This window comes from Crinia signifera, chromosome 1, assembly GCF_055691185.1.
Source record: "Crinia signifera chromosome 1, ASM5569118v1, whole genome shotgun sequence".
Lineage (NCBI taxonomy): Eukaryota > Metazoa > Chordata > Amphibia > Anura > Myobatrachidae > Crinia > Crinia signifera.
Window position 1 is genome coordinate 292072032 of NC_139217.1, and position 24093 is coordinate 292096124.

A 24093-nucleotide genomic window follows, 5' to 3' on the forward strand; every position below is an offset into this window, starting at 1 on the left:
ACTGAATACTGGGCGGGTGCTGATATCATGTGTCGTTCGCTCCCGAGGTTTGCACATGCGCATAACTGCGCATGCGCTAACGACACACATCGGAGAAGGGGCATATTATAAGTCCATTGTTCATATTATAAGTTATGTTCCTTTGAATCAGTTCAGTATCCAGCATATCAGATTAATTAGATGCCATTCTTCCAGCCCAGTAGTCACTGTAGTACTGTTTTTATTGTAACTGATTGTCGCGGAGGTGTTGTTTATGTTGCTTTTATGTCTTGTGTTCTATGTGTGTTATTTGTGTGTAGTGCAACTTTACAAACTAGCCTATATTTGTAATAATTTACATACAGTGGGTAGGATTGTATTGCAAAGAGCATATTCATACATTTTTAAGTGACCACATTTTTGGTGGCACAAATGTTCTTTCATATCCAGTGCAGTTACATTATCATATGAAAATCATCATCATCATTACCTTATGTACTATTTTATATTACTTTCTCTTCATCTGTGACTCATCACACTGCTCCTGGAGAACATCATTGCCCATTCTAAAGAATGACCCTGTCCTTTGTACTTGTACTGTACTCTGTGAGTGACAATTTCAATATTATTCCTAGGAAAAATATAGAACTGATACCCCGGATGCAACCCCGGAACTAATAACAGTCCTTCTGCAAGCTGTTGAAAAGAATAGTAACTATGGCACTGACAAGGGTTCTCTATAGATCAGCAATTCAATGTAACACTGTTGATAATGTAAAACTAGTCTCAAACTCTCCATAAATGGGATACAAGCAATATAGGGCTGTTTAATGTAGTGTCAAACGCCCTCTAATCTAAAACATGAAATCTGGGCTGCAGTTGGCATATAAAGGTATATTCCAACAAAAAAATACTAATTGATCAAATGTTTTTGTTTTTCTAACTACATTAATGGTATCAATTCACTATTGCATGAATAAACAAAATTTTAAATACATTTGTTTTCAGTATGGTAGGCCCACATCGGTTAAAAGATAATTGCATAATACAAATTATTTGAAAACTATTCTAAAACACAGTGGGCTAGATGCACTGCCATATCACTGGCTGGGTTTGAAAAATGTCAGTCAGGAGCTGATTGGTTGGTTGTTTATCACTTTCCATTTTATCACTTTTTGAAGCTTGATACATCTGGCCCGTTATCTCAAGTTAAAAATCAGGCATTAAAAAATCAGAATAAAAGAAAAACTGAAACGCGTTTCCTGGCACCTGGCCGCATCCTCAGGCAGTTTTAAATGAATAAAGAAGTGGCCAGGTGCTGAGAAATGAGTTGCAGTTTTAAGTGAGAATTACATTTTTTTTTAAGGAATTATTTTCACAGAAATCTCCTGCGAAAGGTCATAGTTCCCATCGTTTTAAATGGGGACTAAAATTTGACTCATATGTCCTAAACCACATAAAACAAAGCTTTTCAGAGTGTGGCCCGATTAGTTTACTCCATCATTAGATTCATCGGATTCACCAGAGTAGTCTTTCATAAATGTCACGGTGGTTATTGTTACGGCTCTCACTATGAGTTCTAGTTAGTACAGATGGGTCCATGGTCATCTATAGCACCGGTGCACCAAGACAACTCTTCTTGGCGCACCGCTCGCTGGAACATGAACGTGTGATTGTCTCACAGGCTCATGTGTCCATTGCCGCAAAAGGGGCGTGCAAGCATCTCACATGCACGTTCGCCTCATTAGCGCTGTGGCGCACTGCATCATGTGCTGGGAGCTACTCTAATGAGCGTGGCATCATCTGCCGTAGGAAGGACATTTTTGTAAAAAGTGGAAAAAGTGCATTGCAACATGGACTATACATATATTTAGTACTGTCACGATTAATAAATGCAGTAGGTTTCTTGGAGAAACATTGAATAAAGCAGAGAACAACATTGAAATCTATCTATCACCTATCTACAGTATCTGTCTATTTATCCCTGGTACTGGATAATATGGCTGAATATTTAATAAGTGACTACTGTCATCAATAAGGATGTTTTCAAAACCAACTTAAAAGATTGATAAACTGCACCTTTTAGCTTTTAAATGCAATGCACAAGTCATCCGCCTATTGCTTAGGAAATTGATTTTGTCAAGGGGAGGAAACTGCAAAATGCTCTATTTGTGCAGTGAACAGCGATGAAAAAGGCTGTAGGAACAAGGGATAAATTCACCAAGGGGTCGTGGGAGAGCTCTCACACAGCAGAATCAATGCAGCTTACACATGCCCAGCATCAGAGAGGTGCAGCTGCAGAAAGAAGTCATCTGAAAGCTGTATATTCAGAGTAATTGGTGATTTTGCAAAGGCATACAAATGCTATGCACTAGTTGAGAGCAGCTGATCTCATCAGCCGTGCTCTCTATCACTTCCGCCTATAACTCACAGATGTTCCATCGCAGCATGTCACACCTGCAGGATTTAAACAGGTTTTTTGTTTGGAAGGGATAGCAGATGTGTGAAAACTGGAATATATTTTAAATTGAGCAGAAGAAGCATTCTGCAGAATTAGTACAAATCCCACATACAGTAGGTATTACCGCGTGCAATAAATGTTTCTATATTTCCACTGTATAAATAAAAAAGGTTTGCCTGTGCACACTTTATAAATGAGACATAAAATATTTGCTGCCTTTTAAACAAAAAGGAAATAAGAAGATTTGTTCTTTAGAGTTCTCCAGTCCAGATCTATATCATTTTTATTGAGATATTTAATAAAAGTTTTTTTAACGACAACATTGTTTTCTGATAGGGCACACATTTTTCCATAAAGGAAATTATCGCCCATAAAAACACATAAGGTTGCACGTGTTGGAGTGATAGGTATTGTACAGAACATTATAGTACACTGTTAATAGTTATTTGAATATGTTAAATAAAAAGGGAAAACTGTTCACAGATCTAACGCATGATAGTACATGTTCTCTGTTGACCTTTAACTATGGTGAAACAGTTTATTACCTAAACTCTGCTCCACTTGAAGGAACAACTATATTAATTATGAGTAAAACTGCCATAACATGTCATAGATTTATAGGGCCTACACACATGCTGATATTAAGGCATTTTCTATGAGCGACTTTGCTTAGTTTAGCAAAGTCGTTTAGAAAATGCCCCTACATCAGTGTGTGTGTGTAGGGACTATATCGACAGCAATGCGCACCCCTGTCGATCGCCGAGATTGATGGACAGCGTCCATCAATCTCGCTGGTTGCCAGTGTTTTCCACTGTGTTCAGCAGTGCCCGACTTAGCATAGCTAGGTTGCCCTACACACATCGCTATGTGAGTGGCTAAACACATCACACCAGTTTGGTTCACTATTGGGCATACAATTCGTGTTGTTCATCAAAGCTTTATTTATTTCCCAGTGGGTACAAATTTCCTTAGACTATAATACAATAGTCTATATATATATATATATATATATATATATATATATATATATATATATATATATATATATATATACAGTCCAAGAGGCCAGGCACTCCCCAATAATAATAAGAAGCTGTGGCCGGTGCCCGCTGAATCCCCGTGCATGGGGATAAATATAACTCCTTCAACTGTAAAGTAACAGTAGCAGCAGCACCCGGCTCCAAATCAAAAGATCACGTCAGCAGGTCTCAGCTTTCACGTGATGTCATAACAGAAAGGGAAAGCAACTTTTGCAGGGACACCGATCTGTTTCAAACTTGTTGGATCTGGAGAGAAGAAGCTGTGAAGACAGAGATTGGAGGTAGCAGCAGATAGGGACTGGGGGTGGAGAGTCTGTGGACTAAAAACTGTAACAGCTCAAACTGAAAGTACATTGCAGAAGCCGTCATTTTGATGGGCTTTTAACTAGTTTATAATAATGTAGTTAAAAGGTGCTTTAAGTGAATATTTTATTTAATTACATTTTATCTTACAAAGTTATTCAATTTGAAGACTTATATGCAGCTACACAATCATACAAGCAAAAGTTAATGTAATGTTCTCACCTCACTGCCTACGGGCCTTATTCCAGTTTGGATGATGTTAGGATTGCTCCATTGGACACACATAGTTGATCACAATGGCTCTGTCCCTGCACTGCTTTATCTGCCAAGGGGCAAAGAAAGATGTGCAGAAGCTATGATTGGCATTATTATCACAGGGCTCACTTCTGTATTTAAATAAATGTTGTTTTTTTTAGCAAATTAGACCACATCGTATTTCTCATTGTAAATATGGAAAATGGGATCTGGTAGCTTAAAAGATGTGAATTATACCCCTTTCACACAGAAAACCAAACTACCGGTTGAAGCAGTTCTACCTGGTAATTTTTCTGTGAAAGGGTGAACCCAGGTGGTAAATCCTGGGTCTACAACCCTGGAATTTACCAGGGTTGAGGACCTGGAATTTATGACCCGGATTGACCCTTTCACACAGAAAAAGGACCCATGTTATTCAGCAAATCACCGAGTTGAAAGTTGTAACCCGGTAATTTGCTGTTCAGTGTAAAAGGGGGCCAGGGTGCTCCCAGCAAATTGACCCGGTACTCTAAATGCAGGGTAATTGTCGGGTCGTATGTTTGAAAGGGGTACTAAAGGGTTTGGAGCAGTTTTCCATGAAAACTGTTCCAACAGTCCTTTCATGCGTTCGGGTGATACTAAAATGTTGGAAAAATTATTTGAATAATCAGTCCCTAATTATAATAATTGGAAACCTCCAATTGCCTAATTTATCATTGGGAATGGGATTGTCCAAGGGGTTCTGAAGCAAGTCCAGACAATTGTTTTTATTAGAAAATATAGTTTAAAAAAAAAAATTAAAACCACTCTAAAACCGCACCTTTTCTACGTTTAAGTTGAATAAGAAAAACCTTGCAGCTGTGAGAAAATCTCTGTGGGGTTTTTCAATACTTCGTCACCACTTTATACCCCTTAGTTTGGACATAGGTCAGGAGCTAATCATATACAGTATCCATTAATTGATGATATTGAAGTAATCCCATTCTTCATATTTAGTTTTATATAGCTATTATAAACTATATGCATTTGTGAAAGAAACCTTAGCCATGACTCATTATTGAATTATACGATGTGTTTACATATATCTACTACCCCATTTCATGTAGCATCTAAAGTCCTCAACATATTTCAACTCTAACTATGCACCAATCCCCCCCCCCCCCACCACCACCACCACTAAATAGTAAACTATGATCATAAGATAAAAAAGTTCATGCATATGATCAAATTATTTACATTAACAATACTTTTTTTTAAATCATGCTAATATATAATGGTATGCTGCACGAGCATGACATGGTTGGTGAAACTATACCTTATGTTTAATCTGAATGAAGTAGATTTAATGGTTTGTAAAGGTCAAATGTCTATTGGACTTGGTTCAACAATGGTTGAAAAAAAAAAAGTATCCTTTTATACTTTATCCAAACCATTCTCTTGACAGATTTATTGCTGAGGAAGAAGCTTGGTTAAAGCCACACAGCATATAATACATAAAGGTCGTTTGGATTAAAATACAGTGTTAGATTTAAGAATCTACTTCACCATTTTGGCTGCAGTATAGTGAAATCACAGCCGGTTACGCGGTCTGGGTATCCTCATTTGCTCCTCGATACTCCTGGAGTAGCATAATAACATTTGCATGACATTTTCTCACTGTTATGACTACTCAACAGAGGCATTTCAGCAGCTGTAAGTAATGTATTTGGAAGAACTGGATGCCATGCCAGACCTCAAAACACTCAATCGTAGTCAGGGCACAAATGGTTGGAATTAATCCGGGTCTCAGATAAAAAAAACTAAAATAAAAGTCAGACCTTCTCAGCTGCGGGGCTTAGTGTTTCATTCCGAGTTAAAGTTGATGTTGTCCTCTATTCTGAGAAGGCTGATTTTCCAAATATGCCGATTTAGAGGTATACGTCTTTTACGTCTGCTCCAATCCACTTGTAAAAATATTATGGAAGAGTGTCACCACTAGTCCTTGTACTAGTCACTAGTACTTGAAGAAGCCACTTAAGGCAGGTATGTTGCAGGCTAGATGTACTGAGCCTTGAAAAGTGGAGAGTGATAAAGTCCCAGCCAATCTGCTGCCATGTTACAGATTGTGGGCCAGATGCACTAAGCTTCAAAAGTGATAAAATGGAGCATTATAAACAACCAACTAATCAGCTCCTGCCTGACATTCTGTCAAACACAGTCTGTGACATGGCAGGTAGGAGCTGATTGGCTGGCTGTTTATAACTCTCCATTTTATCAGTTTTGAAGTTTAATGCATCTGCTTCTGTGTTTGAAAAAAGCTGGTTGGTTGGTAGTTTTCATAGCTCCCAACCATCCCGCTTATCGCTGGAACATTCCTTTTTTTTGGGATGTTCCTGCATCCCTTCCGCGGCTGGCAGTGTCCCGCAGCTGGGGGGGGGCAGTTGCTGAGCACGAAGCTGCTGAGCATGCCACCATAGCAGCGAAAATGGGGGCATGGCCTCACAGCATCATCGTGGGTATAGGCCATGCCTCCTTTTCGGTAACCATGCCCCCCCCCCCAAAAAAAAAATCGGCGTGCAAGCTGTCCCAACTTCCTCACAACGAATGTTGGTAGGTATGAGTTTATCACTCTCAATTTTATCACTTTTCAAGAACCTTGTCATATATGAGTCAATGTATCTGTATAGAATCAAAGCAGCTTTGCTTGGATTGGTTAGATTGTTAGAAAGATGTTTTGATTGGCTATTATGTATCAATAACATTTATTGATATACTTCTACAAGTGCATTCATTTGTCCACTGGCAGTGCTTTATTTCCCAGACAAACCTTTTATTCTGACAACCCAGTAATGGCATACTTTCTGCCCCATGACCTTTCAAAGCTGCAGCTTGAAGTCTTCTCTTTGCAGGTGACTGAAACTTTCCTACTTTTATCAGTGTTAAGCTATGCTTGGAGCTGTTATAGGGCCTACACACGAGGCGATGGGAGCAGTGTTCTGAGCAGGGGGGATGCGGCCGCCGCTCCATGGGGGGGGAGGAGAGATGCAGCAGCGGCGGGTGAGTGGCTCCACAGGGAATGGGGGTTGCTCACCTCCATTCCGCTCCCTCCCGCTGCGTCACTCCAGTCCAGGAAGGGGGGAGATGTGGCGGCGCCCGAGAGGCTCCACGGGGTCGGGAAGAGTTGCAGGGGGGAGTTGTCTCACCTCCATCCTGCTCCCTCCCACAGCGTCACTCCAGTGGGGGGGGGGGGTGGATGCAGCGGCGGCCGAGTGGGTCCACAAGGGGGTGTCTAGTCACCTCCATCCATCCAGCACCCTCCTGCCGCCTTCCAGTGGCCGGCGCCCCAGGCGGATGCCTAAAGCTGCCTAGTGGTGGCGCCGGCCCTGGTTCTGAGCAAACTAGTTAAGTACAGATCGTTCAGCACAGATTACTCAGCACACAGCGCTGCACCAGAGAGAACATGGGGGATGACAAGATTTATACTGCATACAGTATATAGCCATCTCCATCGCCAGGGGTCCTACACACAGCGATTTGTGCTTAATTTCTAAGCGATCTATTCAGAACGCTTAGAAAATAGTCAAAAATCGCTACTCCATGAACCACCTATTATGCAGTGTTGACTCTCAGAGGTTAATTAAGGGTATATTTACTAAGATATAAGTTCTATTGAAGGTGGGATGTTGCTCATAGAAACCAATTAGAATCTACTCATTTATTTAGCACCCTCTAGAAGATAATAGATAGAATCTGATTGGTTGCCCGTAGCAACATCCCATCTTAGTAAATAAACCCCTCAGAAACTTGTCTTTTGATTATATTGTGGCTTTGGGTCTGCCAGACATGTTCATGTCGGAGTCAGCTAAGGTTTCCAAATTAATTTTGATGATGTAAGAAACTACTCACTGACACCTTTTCATATATAATTTCTCTACAGGAAAGACCTACACATTTAATGGTTATAAAGTCTGTTCGTATGTCTTGGTTAGTCGCCTTCTTTTTTTCGAGTTATGGCATACGACTTCCAGCAGTAAAATATTGTCCAAATAATGCTTCAGGGGATATGAAAGTTTTTTCAAGCACTGCTTTTATTCAGACAGGAGATTCGTAACCAGGTAATAGAAGCTGGGACACTGTAGAAATTGTTTGCATTAAGTCACATGGTATATGGTCCCTGGGTTAACAATGTCTAGGTCGACAGTCACTGGGTCGGCCATTATCGGATGACAGTGACTAGGTCAACACCTAGGTAGACTGTAACAGAAGTTCGACACAAGCTTAAGGTTGACGTGTATATGGTCAACGATGATAAGGTTGACACAAGTTTTTCATTGTTATTTTTTTGGGGCTTAGACCGACTCGGTTCATACTTTACTATCTAAGTGGGCATAAAGGAAGAATAGAATAGTGTGCCGAGGGCAGTGAGGCACTGTGCCTGAAGCATGGCGAGCACAGCAAGCCATGCGAGGGGACTTAGTACAGTTATAAGGTGTCCATGTCCACATAGGTCACATATACACCAAAAAAACCATGAAAAACATGTGTCAACATTTTAGTACGTGTTGACCTGTCATTGTTGACACATGGTATGTTGATCATTCTTAGGTGTTGTCACTTTTTCAACCAATAATGGTTGACCTAGTGACTGTCGAACTAGAAATTGTGAACCCATTATCCCAGAACCAACTTGCATGGGTTTATTTAATAAAATGAGAGATCTTTTTAAGATGGGTTTTTGCCCATAGCAGGAAAAACAAGAGATGGTCGATTGCGCTAGCACTAAATAATATTCAAGGTATAATATAATATAATATAAATGGATCAAAAATCTGGTCAGGTGTGAATATGAATAACACTTTAATAAGAAAAATAAATCAATAAAATAATTAAAATTTGAAAAATTATTAAAACAATACGGACATAAGGTCAATAGTCACCCATTGTAGTTGGAATAGTGTGCCAGTCCATGGAAGTAACCCAGATGGGTTTTTGTTGGGATCCGAGGGTAAAAACACTGGTGTCACTTTTTCCACAAAGAATGCCGGGCCTTTAGGAGGTGGCGTGCGTCCAAGATGACCTTTATGCCATGGATTGTGGTAAACGGACCAGTCCACTTTGTCCTGAGAGACAATGTCTCAGATGGAGAGTTGGATGCAAATTTGGGGATCCGCAGTATGAACAGATAGGATTCGTCTGGCGAGGGTTAAATGACCATATGTCCTTTTTGAGAAACACCTACGCGTTTTGCTGGCTACAGCAGCTTTTTCACCTTGATGTCCTCAGCATAGGCGAATCTAGAATTTTGGTAATGGGTGGTCCCAGATCTAGACAGAGCAGTAGGGGGACCTTTGCGCGGCGTAGCCGCGTGCCAAAAAGGGGGTGTGGCCTCATGGGAAGGAGGCGTGGCATCACAAAAAGGGGTGTAGTATTACACTTTAGACCATACACAGTAATGCCCATTACACATTTTAGCAAACTCCGTAATACCCATTACACATAAAGCCACACGCCGTAATGCCAATTACACATAAGGCCACACACCATAATGCCCATTACACATTGTGCTACACATTGTGCCACACATCATGATGACCATTACATACTAAATAACACAACGTAATGCCCATTACATATTTGCCACATAAGTGCTGCTTACTTACGTGCTCATTGCTAGGGGGTTCTTGCTTGATGGCACCATAGTACCCATTACACATAATGCGCACACCATAGTACCCATTACACATGATGCCGCACACCATAGTACCCATTACACATGATGCCACACACCATAGTACCCATTACACATGATGCTGCACACATTATGTCCCTTACACATGATGCTGCACACATAATGCCGCTTACACATGATGCCGCACACCATAGTACCCATTACACATGATGCCGCACACCATAGTACCCATTACACATAATGCCGCACACCATAGTACCCATTACACATGATGCCACACACCATAGTACCCATTACACATGATGCTGCACACATTATGTCCCTTACACATGATGCTGCACACATAATGCCCCTTACACATGATGCTGCACACCTTAATGCCCCTTAGACATTAAGCCACAGATTATGCGTAATGCCCCCATATACCACCACTTGTAGCGTCCCTTAAGCAATGCCCCCAAAAGTGCCAAAAGTGTAAATTTTTATATGAGCCATCGCTGCTGCTGCAGGGAGAGATGGAGAGCGGTGCAGCTGCTTCTATGGGGAGAGAAGCAGAGCGCAGCGAAGAGCAGGCTCCAACTCCCCTCCTGGTGTCCCCTCTAGCCGAGTGGACATTTGAAATATTGCGCATGCTGTTGTTGTGCGTGATGTCGGGGGTGCACGCCGGGCGCCGGCACCACATGATTAAAGGGGGGGCGGGCTGAGGTGAAAGCGGAGAGAAGAATTGGAGCGGAAGCTGCAGGAGTGACAGTCATTGACAGCTGGGCAGAGAGCAGGGGCTGCCCGGCTGTATTCAGAGCACTGCAGGTCTTGGCTGTTTGAAATAATACCCCTTTCACAACAGAAAATGCAGGGATTTACCCGGGAATATGGTCCCAGGATGCATTTTCCGCTGCGCTCGCCACGCTTCGGGCTCGGTGGCTCGCTGCGCTCGCCACACTTTATATTCTCAACTCCACGCCGACGTGGATAGTAGGGGTATGAAAAGGTCGGAGGATGCTTCAGGTTGGCGTCAATTGTGGGGTGACGTTCACAATGGGGGGGGGCATATACAATGAGAAATGGGCCATATTGGCCCATTTCCCATTTTTTCCCGATTACAATGTTAAAAATATTTTAACATTGAACCCTATGGGTGCATTGCGTCGGTCGCGTTGCGTGCCATGTTAATGCACCCGACCGACGCGATGGACCCAATTTTGCCTTAGCCGGCAAAATGGACCTGATTTAAAGGAAATCGGGTCCATCGGGGGTAATCGTGTACCTTAAGTTAAAGTACACGATTACCCCCGATGGTGGCCGTTCTAGGAAACAAGTACCAAATGCTGCAAAATGCAGTGTTTTGCGTCATTTTAGCCCCGCCCCCTCCCGAGGACCTGCGAAATTCAGACATTTTTACCGCAGGGAAGGGGGAGCAGGGGCTGTTGCTACAATGTGGGAGACTTGCCAACCTTCCCGGGGGGCCAGGAGGGGGACCCTATTTGAGGGACCCTACCGTCCATTCCGGGAGTGTAGGCAAGTATGGCTTAGACTGGGGGTTATTCTGGTTGATTTGCAAGGCTGCGAATTTGCAGCCTTGTGAGTCCACCAAACTGCCACCCACTCGCAAGGGCGATTCGCTCGCTGGGCCTGCGAATGGATGTTAACATGATCCTCCCACATCATTTGAAGGTGCACGCATATAAAAGTGACTCTCAAGTCATGTATATATATGCCTGAACGTTCGGGAGGAAGTGGGCGGGCAGCTGACATCCGGTGATGTCAGCTGCCCGCCCCCCTGCACCCGCGTTATTGGCCCGTTAGCATGAGAACGGCCAGTGTTCTCATGGGAATGCCTATGAAATTCTGGGTATTCCCATATGCAAATGAGCGTCCCGTTGTCCCACGCCCCTTGCCTGCACACCTGAACACCCTGTTCGCCGTAGACACACACACCCAGAGTATGCAAATGTGCAACCATCAATGCCCTTGTGAAGATTGAACAAGGGCCTTAGTGCAACAGATGCTTATGTTTGGAAAAGTAAAACTTTAACTTTGTGTTGTTCAAAATGGAGTTTTTCTAATAATCAAACCAAAATCATACAAGTGTATTTGTTACCTTCTTAGCAGTATACCCATGTATTTGCTTGATATCATATCACAGCTCTAATTGCATATATATAATCCTACAAGTAGGTTTTTATTGCATGTTTAACCACATGCACCAGGCTTTTATAGTCTAATTAGACTGTGTATGCTGGTAAACATCTACTTAAAGCATATGTATAAATGTAGCTCTGTTTCCTAAATTTGTACTCTCAACCCAATTGCAGTTTAGGTAACATAGTAACCTAGGAAAATATAAGGGTTAACAATGGCGCAATATATCCAGAGGCAAGGAAATATTTGAATACTGTAGTAATACTACCAGCAGAAATGTGCTAATGATTCCCATTGCTTCACCAGCAGCAAAAAGTTTTATTAGTTCTCTAATGGTCTCTCACAGCAAGCAATAGGTACCTGTCTGCAGTGTCAGGTTTCCACTATTGCCTTACAACGTTCAATGCCATGAAAGGTCCTCATTAATGCAAGGCTAACATGGCATGTACATCCAGGGAAACAGATTACACACTGCCCTCTACAGGACCACCCAGAAATAGAACATACAGTAGGAATTTCCTGAAAGCTGACACACACACAGCATACTATATGGAATCAAGGAGAATAATTGGCACTAACAGCAATATCAGTCAGCACACCTGCCTTCAATATAAAGCAAACATTCAGATCACAGTTGATAAATATGATTTATGGTTTTAAAATGAGCCTTTGCTAGTAGAAACATCAAAAACTACTATATTTCAAATTCAGCTTTTAATAAACATACAGTATGTTGTGGAATAGAAACCTGAAATGCCCCCAGTACTATTCTCTAATTGAATCAATCTATCTGTCTACACACAGACTGGTGCATGTAAAGGCTGCAAATTACATGCACATATTAGTGCGGTTTTGTACCAAATAAATAAATAAAAAATGTAGACACAAATTTGTATTTCTTAAGCTGTGTACACACGGTGCAATATATTGCTGAGCAATATATTGCTCAGTGTCTCCTTTTCATCAGCGACCAGAGATGGATGCGGATGAACAGGAGACTCTGCCAGGGGAGCTGCAGAGGGAAACAGCTTGACAGCGACCATTAGGAGGCTGAACACGGGAGCGTGCCCCCTGCGATTTATCGCTGCAGCACAAACAAATCGCTGTCTATATGGTCTCTCAGCTTTAGGGTAATTAGTTACTATTTTTTGTGGCTAGAAATTATCTATTTTGGGCAAAACACATAGAATCTCTGATCAGTTAACAGTTAATGAGTTTTCGCTGCCATGTTTGTAAAAATAATTATAATTATCAGGCATTTTTTTCACGGCCTGCTGGGGTCACAGAAAAAAAAGGACATAATTGCTGCTGGTGGCTGTACTTTAGGGCTAATTGGATAGCCCACGGGGATCAAGTTGTCCATGGTAAATTTCCGCAGCTTATTTAATTCACCCTATATCTATTAGTGCTGAAGTGCAGGATACATTTTTAAATCTGAAGGTGCGTACACACGGGGCGATATTGTGTAATATTGCGGGAAATATGGTCGCAGAGCGACCATATTGCCCGCGTTGGGAGTGTGCACCGGGTGCACGCTCACATTTTTTTTACCCCTGTAGTTTTTACCCCTGTAGTGATCGCTGGTCGCAGGAACATGCTCCTGCGACCAGATGATTTCCACTGATTTCCCCCCGGCAGCTTCTTTTTCATCAGCGACCATCTCTGGTCGCTGATGAACAGGAGACACAAAGCAATATATTGCTCAGCAATATATTGCTAGCAATATATTGCTGAGCAATATATCTCCCCCGTGTGTACGGGGCTTTACAACAATATCAAGCCTAATTTTTTGGCTAAGCAAACATAGATTTTAGTGCCCCTCACTGTGGATATTGTGGATGTAGCTACAATGTGGGTGGAGTATCAATTGATATTTAAATACAGGGACAAAATAATAGTACCAATTCACATTACACCACACAGTAGTGCCACTTATACAAACTGCACCAGCTACAGTCCATAAGACACACTGTGCCAGGTAGAATCCCTTAGACACACTGTGTCCGCTAGAGCCCCATACACACTACACCAGGTAGAGCTCCTTAGACACACTGTGCCATGAATACACACACTGTAATGCTCAGTACACATAGTGCCACACACTGTAATGTCCATTACACATTGTGCCAAAAGGGGACCGATTGTTTGCGACTGTGCAGCCGCTTTGTGCGAGCGCCCACAGTGTTCACAATCAGAAGTACGAGCGGGGGCGGCGGGCCGGGCAATTTGCATATGGGAATGCCCAGCATTTCATGGGTGTTCCCATGAGAGCACTGGGCATTCCAATGCAAATTGTCTGGTGATGTGGGTGTTAAGGGGGGGGGGGGTTGCAAGCAGCTGATGTCAGCAGATGTCAGCTGCCCATCCCTGTCCTCATAGAGGTGTCCTGCTAGAGGTGTCTCAAATCTGCAAGCGCCAAAAAAATCATTCGATGGTCATCTACCATCAAATGATTTCTCGCCCACACCCAAGGCTGCGAATGGATGATTATGCAAATCATCCATTCGCATGCCTGCCGGGGTTTGGGGGGCAGGAGGCCCTGTGGGCGGCCCTTGGTGGACTGCGAGTCAGCCTCATGAGTCAACCAGAAAAAAGGCCTTTGACACACACCATAATGCCCATTACATATTATGCCACATAAGTGCTGCTTACCTACATGCTTATTGCTAGGGGTTTCTTGCTCAATGTCAGGGGCCTCATACTCCATGCGAGGGGCTTAATTCTTGATGCCTCATGCTTCTTGCTTGTTGCCATGGGGGTTACATGCTTAATGCCATGGTGGAGTGAAAAGCTCTTTGCCACAGAGGAGTTAAATGCTCATTGCCACAGGAGAGTTAAATGCTTATTTCCAAGGGGGAGATAAATGCTCATTGCCACAGGGTAGTTAAATACTTGTTGCCACAGGAGATTGAAATGCTCATTGCCATGGGGATTATATGCTTGTTGCCATGAGGGAGTTGAACTATTGTAGGCAAAGAGCAGTAGGTAACCCAGCTGTATTCATAGCAGGTCCGTGGCCATTCCAAATATCAGCTCAAGACAATCGGAGCTTGTGGTCCAGCAGCCAATCTTGAGCCACCACTGCCACTTCTGATTTGCTGCCAGACCATGAGCTCTGATTGGCTGATGGTGAGAGATTTGAAATAGCCACTATCTGCTCTGATTACCAAGAGTGGCAGCGCACAGTAAGTCGCCATAGTAATTGGCACGCTGACAACAATGAAGACACTGTCAGTGCCTTGATTACTATGGCGCCTTACTCTACTGTGTAGTCCACGTAATGAGCAGGCGGGTCCTGTTTATAGCAACAAGTCAGATTTTAGGTAACATTTTATAGAATGTACTTAAAAAATAATACCTACAATTTGATTGTTACAGGTAACATTAATTTTAAAAGGTTTTTGTAGTATGTGTGTTGGGGGAGTATTGAACCTTTTAATAAAATACAGAATATTATGCATTTAGAATGTCTCACAGCAGAACCCTCTTCCATCGTGTGCTTTTGCTAATCTTATTTAAATCATCTTCTACTCCATACTCCCTTCCCCGGCATCAAATTTTTGGGTTTTCTGCCCAGATACTTAAATCAGTGAAATTTACTAAGTTTATATACTGTACCCTGTACTTGTCCTATATTGTCTTGAACTGTAAGTCACTGTGTTCTTGTTTTGCCTATTTGTTTGTTATTTGTTCCCTTGTGGCACCATATAAATAAATTATTATAAAAATAATGGCTCTTCCTCCAACTGCTTTTACCAACGCTCCTGGTAATAACTGTATTTATTCCAGTAGCCTCAATACAGAACAGAATATTTCAGGCATTGCAAGCCAATTGCCTGATGTATCCAACAGCAATTAGTATTCTTGGATTAATTCAGATATCCTGAGTGTTAGAACACTTATTTGCATTCAAAGATTACTTCGTAAATCTCACATACTTGGAGCATGACATCAGTTAGTTAGTTAAGTTAGTAAGCCACTGGACAATGAAAGATGAATTATAAGCTTTGCATAATAAAGAATTTCCAAAATAGCAAAAAAGAATTCTGCATTTATCCAAAACATTAAATATTATGAGAATTATAATAGGGTATGTGGTCATTATATAATCTGAAACAGATCATTTTGTTTATCTCCTCAGCTAGGATACAAAACAGTGACCAGTCAAATCCTGTTTGACCAATTATCTTTAATAGTGTTTTAAACATTAGGCACCTGGAACTATTGAACCCATTTAAATTTATTAAGGTTTGTTCTGCTCTTTAGACATTTGGAAATTGCTGTATTTCTAAGACATATTGCAAACAATTTTTACATTTAATTGCCATTGTTATGTATGGAAAAATTAAAAGGTTAATACTGTAACTGAGTTATGCATGTAAAGTGAAGTTAAGTATTTATTTAATGACTTCTAGAATTTTAATCAACAGTTAATAATTGAAAGGTTTGCTATGGTGCTATTTTGAACTGAATACAGAAATTTGCATGCAGTTAATTATAGGTTTTTAAGATGTGTGCATGCATCATATGTAAAAGAGTTTATACTGTAAGTAAAACAATAGCAATATAAAATGATAGCTGCTTAGTTAATTTAGTAATGCTTCTCAGGTGCATAAGTAGGGGTTATTCTAAACCAATACAAAAATATATCTAAATTAATAAGCCAACTCACCTGTACCCCTTTCACATTGCCAAAATAACCTGGGTTGCTGACATGATGACCTGAGTTGAGGTGCGGTTCGTAAAAATTAAACCTTATAACCTGCGTCGAGCAACCTGGAAATTTGACCCGGGTTATAAGAAGGGTTAAACCTGTGTCGCCCTCTGTATAATGGGCGACCCGGGTTTAATATGAATGGGCCGGACCCGGGTCCGACCCGAGTTTTGCAATGTGAAAAGAAAACTGGAGTCCCCCCTAGATACTCCAAATGGCACTACAAAATCCAGCATGCCTTTCAAATGCTGGTCCCATCTATGCCTCTCAGAAACAGCATTACAAAATGTTAGCTGCTCAATTTGTTTAGTAATACTTACCATGTAGTGTTAAAGACTTGTTGCTGTGCTTTTTGTGTGCCGAGTCTGCACACGGTAAACTTTTTTCTCTTTCTCTTAATTTTCACTATATTTTTTGTAGATTTTGGTAAAAAATTACATTACAGCAATAGACTAATAATACCTTGGAATGTCACAATAAAAAGTGTGATTAGTCTTAAGGAGCCCATACACGGTCTGTTGTGTATGGCTCCGTTCTGTACTATGCGATGCGCGCTCCCGCGCATCACATAGTACGGTACAAAAAGTATGTGCTGCACATACTTTTTGTACTAGGTACACATCGCATCGGATCGCAGTGCATGCACACTGCATGCACTAGGGATCCGATCCGATGTGTGCTAATTAAGTCCCAAACGAATCCGTTAAACGGACCGTGTATGGGCTGCTTTAGTGATAAGTCCAGATTTCAGAGAGCAACACAGACAAATGATAATTATAATACAGATTGACCTTTTTCATCAAGCAATGTATAGCAGAGATTGACTATAGCTGGGTACACACTATTATACTATCTGATTTTAATGAACGATATCCAAGATAACAATATCATTAACAATATCATAGTGCATATCATTCAGTGTGTACCACTATATTGTTAATGATGCGAGGTGTCGCGGATCATTAACCACAAGCCAAATTGTCTGAACATGCAGTTCCATCTGATAATATCGCCAGTAACTGCATGTTCAGCAGGGGTCCCAGTGACGTCACTGAACAATATTTTTTTACAGCATCGCTGTTATCATTAACCATATCGAACAGACTTTATGTCTCATTATGCAAAGTAAATCCTTTTAATTAAACTATCCTGTGATTTCATTGTGATCATTTTTTTTCACAATTTGTTGCTAAAAATACCCTTTTTGTGAGAATTTTTAACACTTTTCTGGTGGCATTTGTATTTAAGTGTTCTACAAATAGCTGCCATTTTTTTCTAATAAACTAAACCTCAGAGAAGAAACATGACATGATTACTGCTTTTTCTAGACTATAAATTTGGTGTAAAACAGAGTTTTCTAATGCAGTGCATTATGGATAATCTGTGGAATAGTGATGCAAAAATGGAATTTTGTTTGTATAAATGGAACTTCGCATCACTTTATAAAATAAATGGTTGCACTTTAATTTCAACTATTTCTAAATACAGCAGAAGCTCCTATCTCATTGAAGGAGGAGGGCTAGTGCTGGCTCCCCAGCTGGCAACCAGCCCGCCACTGATGCTGCTCAATGCCATTGCTGACCATGTCTCCCGTCCATGGTCTCGGCGCCTGTACAGAGCCGATGACCTTAAAAATATGAACTACAAGTTCCTCAGACTTTTCCCACCAATTTCACCAAAGCAGACAGTTGGGATGAATTAAAATTGTGTGATGAGGATATTTACACTGATGAGGGTGAGGAATCATGGGCCTGATTCAGACCTGTTCACAGGGTTGGGAATTTGCATGTACAATTTCTGCAGTGCACATGTGCAAGCCCTCTGAGTGATTACAGGCTTCGAACGTCTGTGTGATTGACAGTGGGCGGCCATTTGGGGGTGTGCTGATGGCATTTTCTGGGCATTACGCAGCTGTTGGGAGGGCGGGCCAATGATGTCATCAGTGTCCTCCTTCTCACCACAGCCATTATAGCGGTGAGTAAGTCCTGGCTTACTTGGCACTGCAAACAGGGGGAAATCTATTCAATGGTGAATGGATTTCTCCCTGTTTGAAAACAAATTTGCTGCTGTGTACAGGGACATAAATAAGTTCATATGGGGCGTGGGGGGATCGGCATTTAACTTATTACTGGATTCCGAAGATTCACAGCCCTGCGATCAGGTCTGAATCAGACCCCATATGAGGAGAATACAGCTTCCAATTGCAGAGTGCAATATCTGCAGCGCCCAATTAAAGAGTTCAAAATATGAAAACAAAAACAAAAGAGGGGAATAGTTAAATACAATAAAGGACAAGTACAGGATACATAAACATGGCTGCAAAAGCAGGTGACACTAAAATAATCGGTGTGGCAGAAAACTGCCAGATTTGGTGCCATCAAGTGTTAAAAGGAAAAGCACATGAGGGAGGAGGTCCACTTAACTGCCGTAAGCCCATTTCTACTGTAACTTGTGTTATTGGGACCCAAACACACTGTTCATTTTGAAGAAATGCTTGGTTTGTTAAACTGTGCATGTCCTTTTAATATACAACATAAGATGGCCCCGTAAGCTCCAAGGAAACTTCCATCTTGCCAGGGCCATCTTTCCCACTGGGCATAGTAGGCTACTGCCCAGGGGCACCACAAGCATAGAGGCCCCAAATCAGGCAGGGTAAATAATAATAAAAAATCCTTATCTTATGGCAATACCATTAGCGTCTTGTTATATTGTCCAAATGTTTATATGGCTTAATCTCTGTTCTATAGATTGTTCTTTTTTATTGTTTAAACACTGATTTTGTTGTTGGCACCTAATATAGGCTTAATTGCTTTCATAATTTCAATTTTTATTCCTGTGAGTAGTTATGTAGGTAGGGACCCCACTGCACTGCTTTTCCAGGGCACCCGTAAGATGGCTCTATATCTTGCACCACTTTTCATTTCATAATGGGCTGTATTTTTGTGGGACATTGGGGAAAATATTTTTTGCAAACATTTTCATTGGTTATTGCTTTAATACATTACATCTGCAATATATTTTTAACCAGAAAACAAGAGTTTAAGAGCATGTTTATAGTAAAAAAATTCCTGATAAGGGTCAAAGACCATAAGACGGTGAACTGATAGCCACACTATCCCCCCTCCTCCATCATATTTTTTATAGGCAATCAAACAATAAAATTAACCATCAATCATTCCCTCCTTTACCTGCCTTCCACTACATACATACTCCATGTCCATTTCCCTGTATTATCCTGTGGCCTCTTACAGATGGAGCCACGCTTGTTCATATGGCTGGCGCACCATAACTTTCCATCTCTGCATGCCGTTCACTGAGAATGGGAGGCAGGTGCATGTGAAGATGCTCGCACTCCCCATTCGTGCCAACAGGAAGCTTGAGCGCCTCAGGGAACGGGGAGCCAAGACAGAAAGCTATGGCTCATATAAGCAAGCGTGGCTCCATCCAAAGTTATGGCTCATATGAGAAAGCGTGGCTCCATCATTACTTTCAAAACAATAATTCTATTGGGCTGTGTAGTTTATTAAAACTACCATCCTGTATGCCAGTACTATGTTTCATAGATGTGCCATATACTTAAAGTAAGTGCTGTGTGTTTGTGCTGCTGCTCCGTAGCTCTGTTTAGCCATCCATCCTTTGGCTTATATTGGCAAACAATATTGTGAGCTCTGAGGAGGTCAAAATTGACTGAAAATGACTAGAAATGAATGCTGTTATTATTATTATTATTATTATTATTAATAATACTGTAGGAACAAAAATAGACCCAAATTACATGACTGTAGTCTTTTTAGCAACTTCTTAAAAAAAATACAGAGCCAAGGGAAATGACTATAGGAATGGTCAAGAGCATGGCAATTACACTTTAATGCCAAACAATGTAAAATCATGCACTTAGGTCTCAAAAATCCAAAGGCTAAATATAGTATTAATGGCCCTATATTGGACTAGTACTGCTGAGGAGGGAAGGGTGAGATCCGTGCAGGCATTTTTGTGTAACAGTTGGGGACTAGCTACAAGATTCTTCTATACAATGTCAGATATGATTGTCTTTCACTATTCTCCTTTGCATATACTTTGGTCTGATTCAACAAAAGTTAATCTTATTACTCACAAGACCTTGTCTGAACTAGACCTGATTCTTTATTTGTTTAAGATAACTTTCAACTTTAGACAAATTGATTCTCTAATCATCTCTAATTAAGAGCTGGCAAGAAAGACACCCTGCAATGAGGGATCACAGAACAAGTAGAGGGCAAATAATCTAATGACCAATTAGACACAACAATGACCACAGCAAATATATTATACTAATAAACTTGTACAGTACGTGTTCAAAATAAATTTCACGAAGTTAATAAAACTATAGTTTCTGTATTACTTTTTCTTTTATTGATACGTCCCAATCTAACAGCTGTAAAATGATCTTAGATACAATTATTTTATTTCATTGTGGCAGATATAAGGAATTGCCTTCAATCTAAAGATGCAACTTTTACTTTTGAATATTCAATATAAACACAATTATTAGACTTCACATAGACAAAGTACCATAGGGAAGTATTAGAAAATCCATATCCTTGTTTAAATGCTAAATATTAATATTAGCCACCTTTATGACCACAACGTTTGCTACTGTTCTGCTCTGTTGACTGCTTGGAATGTATTCAGATTCAGATTCGTTTATTGTCATTGCCCCATGGCAGGACAATTCATAACCTCTTTTGCTGTGTTGGAACAGCAAAACTCACATGTTATTCCTCATTTTGGTTTCTTGTCCTTGTTCAAATGATTGTATGAAACTTTTCAATTGCTGAAAGTTTTAGTTAGCTTAATTTATTCCTTCCTTGCAATCTTTGCACTCCTACATTGTGAGTCTTAGCAATCTATAAACTTGTTACAGCAGACTATACAGTGGATTTCATAGGATTCCATTTGTTTTTGTTACATTCATCATGTCGACAGTCATAATTTTACATGAGAATGCCGACGTGGACATGCATGGGCACGCCGAGAGGGGAGGGGGCCCATAACAAATGACCTGTGCCAGGGTCAGCTGGAGGAGACCAAATGATGAATAGCTTTGGTAACAGGATTAAAACCCTTACCAGCAAACACCAAGTCTATTTACGTCATCATATTAACCCTTTGAGTGCCACCATCACTGTGAGAGAGGTTAGAAATATCGGCTAAAAATGCCAGCATCGTTCACATTTGTTATGTAAATTCAAATAAAAAAATGTTGTGTAAAAAAAAAACTTTCTATTTCTTATATAAGCAAAACATTACAGGTCATTATGATGAATAAAAAATGTTTGCTTGGCAGTTTTTACACCTATTTTGTCAAATTCACTTGGCATTCAAAGGGTTAAACTGAGCACTATCTCCATAAGAAATCATACTATGCTAAACACAATCTTGGTATGTTAAATATACACTATATATAATATACTATAGTCAATCTTCCTTTTTTCTGTCAAAATCATGTATGCAAAATAAAATATGTAACGTAACATGTATGGAAACACTAGAAGGACAATGATGACTAATGTATCGGATATAAGCACTTTAATACAATCAGTAGTTTTCATTGTGTTTCTTTATGTACTGTATATAATTGTAGTACATTTCTGCAAAAGAATACAATGAGCCCACATAAATCAGTAGCACTCACTTTACTTTATTTTGCCACTTTGAGATCTCTAGCGACATTTTGTTTACCAATTTTACATGTCTTGATTGATATTGAACTAAAGTAAAGGAGAACATAAGAAATACTTTGCTCTAAGTGCAAAGAACTGATATTGATTGTAGCAATGACGCCACATATAGCAAAACTCATTCAATGAAACAATTTAAAAAATTTATTTATGCATAGGAAAACGTAACAACAATATATTTACACAGAGAAGGACGATATTAAATATATATTAGTAAATTAAATCATTTTATGGATGATGGAATATTCTGAATCACACCTTAGCGTGCTGTTATGTATATGTCAATAAATACTCTGATTATAGTTTAACATTTGAGCAGCATCTACATAAACACGTCACAATTTTCTGTTCCCAAAACAATAAATGAATTTGCATTCATAATGGAATCCCGGAAAGTTTATCTATAACATTTTCCCAGGGTTTGGATAAAATGTGTTAATTAGCATTTAGGCAATTAGCATTTTCCCAGACCCAACCAAAATGGATTTTAACACCAACCCTCTGTGATTTGCGTATTAGGATACTAGCAATGATTTTTTAACAGACCCTCGGATTTGGTGGCAGGTGGCTCCTGCTACAAAAGACTCATTAAAGCACCTTCTGGTAGTCTTTGAGAATGAAGCAACCAGATGGGAAGACTCCTCCACAGGGTTCCTCTGCTTCGAATAAGAATTTTTCCTTCTACATTGGGGATAGGATATTTTTCTCTTCCCTCTGACTAATGAGCTGCAGAAGTTCAAAGGAAGATGCATTGGGATTTATATCATGCTATGTTAGGAGTGCACTTGGTTAAGACAAGTCTTTGCTTCTGAAAAGATTAAACCAGCCTAGGTATTGCTTCACATTGAAGATACAGCTGCTAATAATGAGAAAATATGGGAACGTTTTTAAAAGCTTTTGACTGCAATACAAATACGCATTAGTACAAAAACACACTCATCAATTTTCTTCTAAACATACATTTTCCTAATTATTAGACAATCCTTAGACAGGTTTATAGCCTTATTAATAAACCCTGATGTATTTTGCTGTTTGCTAAATTACTAACCATTCAGTACCCTATTTATGAAAAGTAAGATTCTATATTGTATATTGGTAGACATTTGCTTATCATATTAATTTGTTCTTAGTATCATCTTACTAAAGACATAAAGCTTTACAGCTCTATTCCCATTGCCCACAATGCACTTTACACCCATGAGTAGTTTATTAAACAGCATTGTGTTAAGCACAAAGGCTATTAAGATGCAAGGTAGGTGTAAACAATATGGCAGTAATTAGTAGTGCATAGTCAAACCTAACTGCAATACCTGTAAATGGAAAATACAGTTTGCCGTTTGAAAGAGGTATGAACCAATTGCCACTGTTTGATAGCCTACTATTGCCTAGCACTTGAGTCCCTAATCTGTTGCTGGGGTCAGGGAACCAAGATCATTTAGGAGGCAGGTAAAAATAACCAAGGGCCTTATTTTAGTTCACTCTTTCTGACAAAATCCTTCTTAGATGGGCAAAACCATGTGCACTGCAGGTGGGGCAGATGTAACTTGTGCAGATATAATTAGATTTGGGTGGGGTTTTACTTCAAAGTGAGATCTATATTGCAGTGTAAAAATAAAGCAGCCAGTATTTTCCCTTCACAGAAACAAAATAACTCACCCAAATCTAATTCTCTCTGCACATTTTACATCTGCCCCCTGCAGTGCACATGGTTTTGTCCATCTAAGAAGGATTTTGTCAGAAGAGTGAACCAAAATAAGGCCCCAAGATCCTATCCTGTAAGGGAGGTTTGCCCACTCCCCTGCCAATATGAAGACACACCAAAGGTACTATTTATC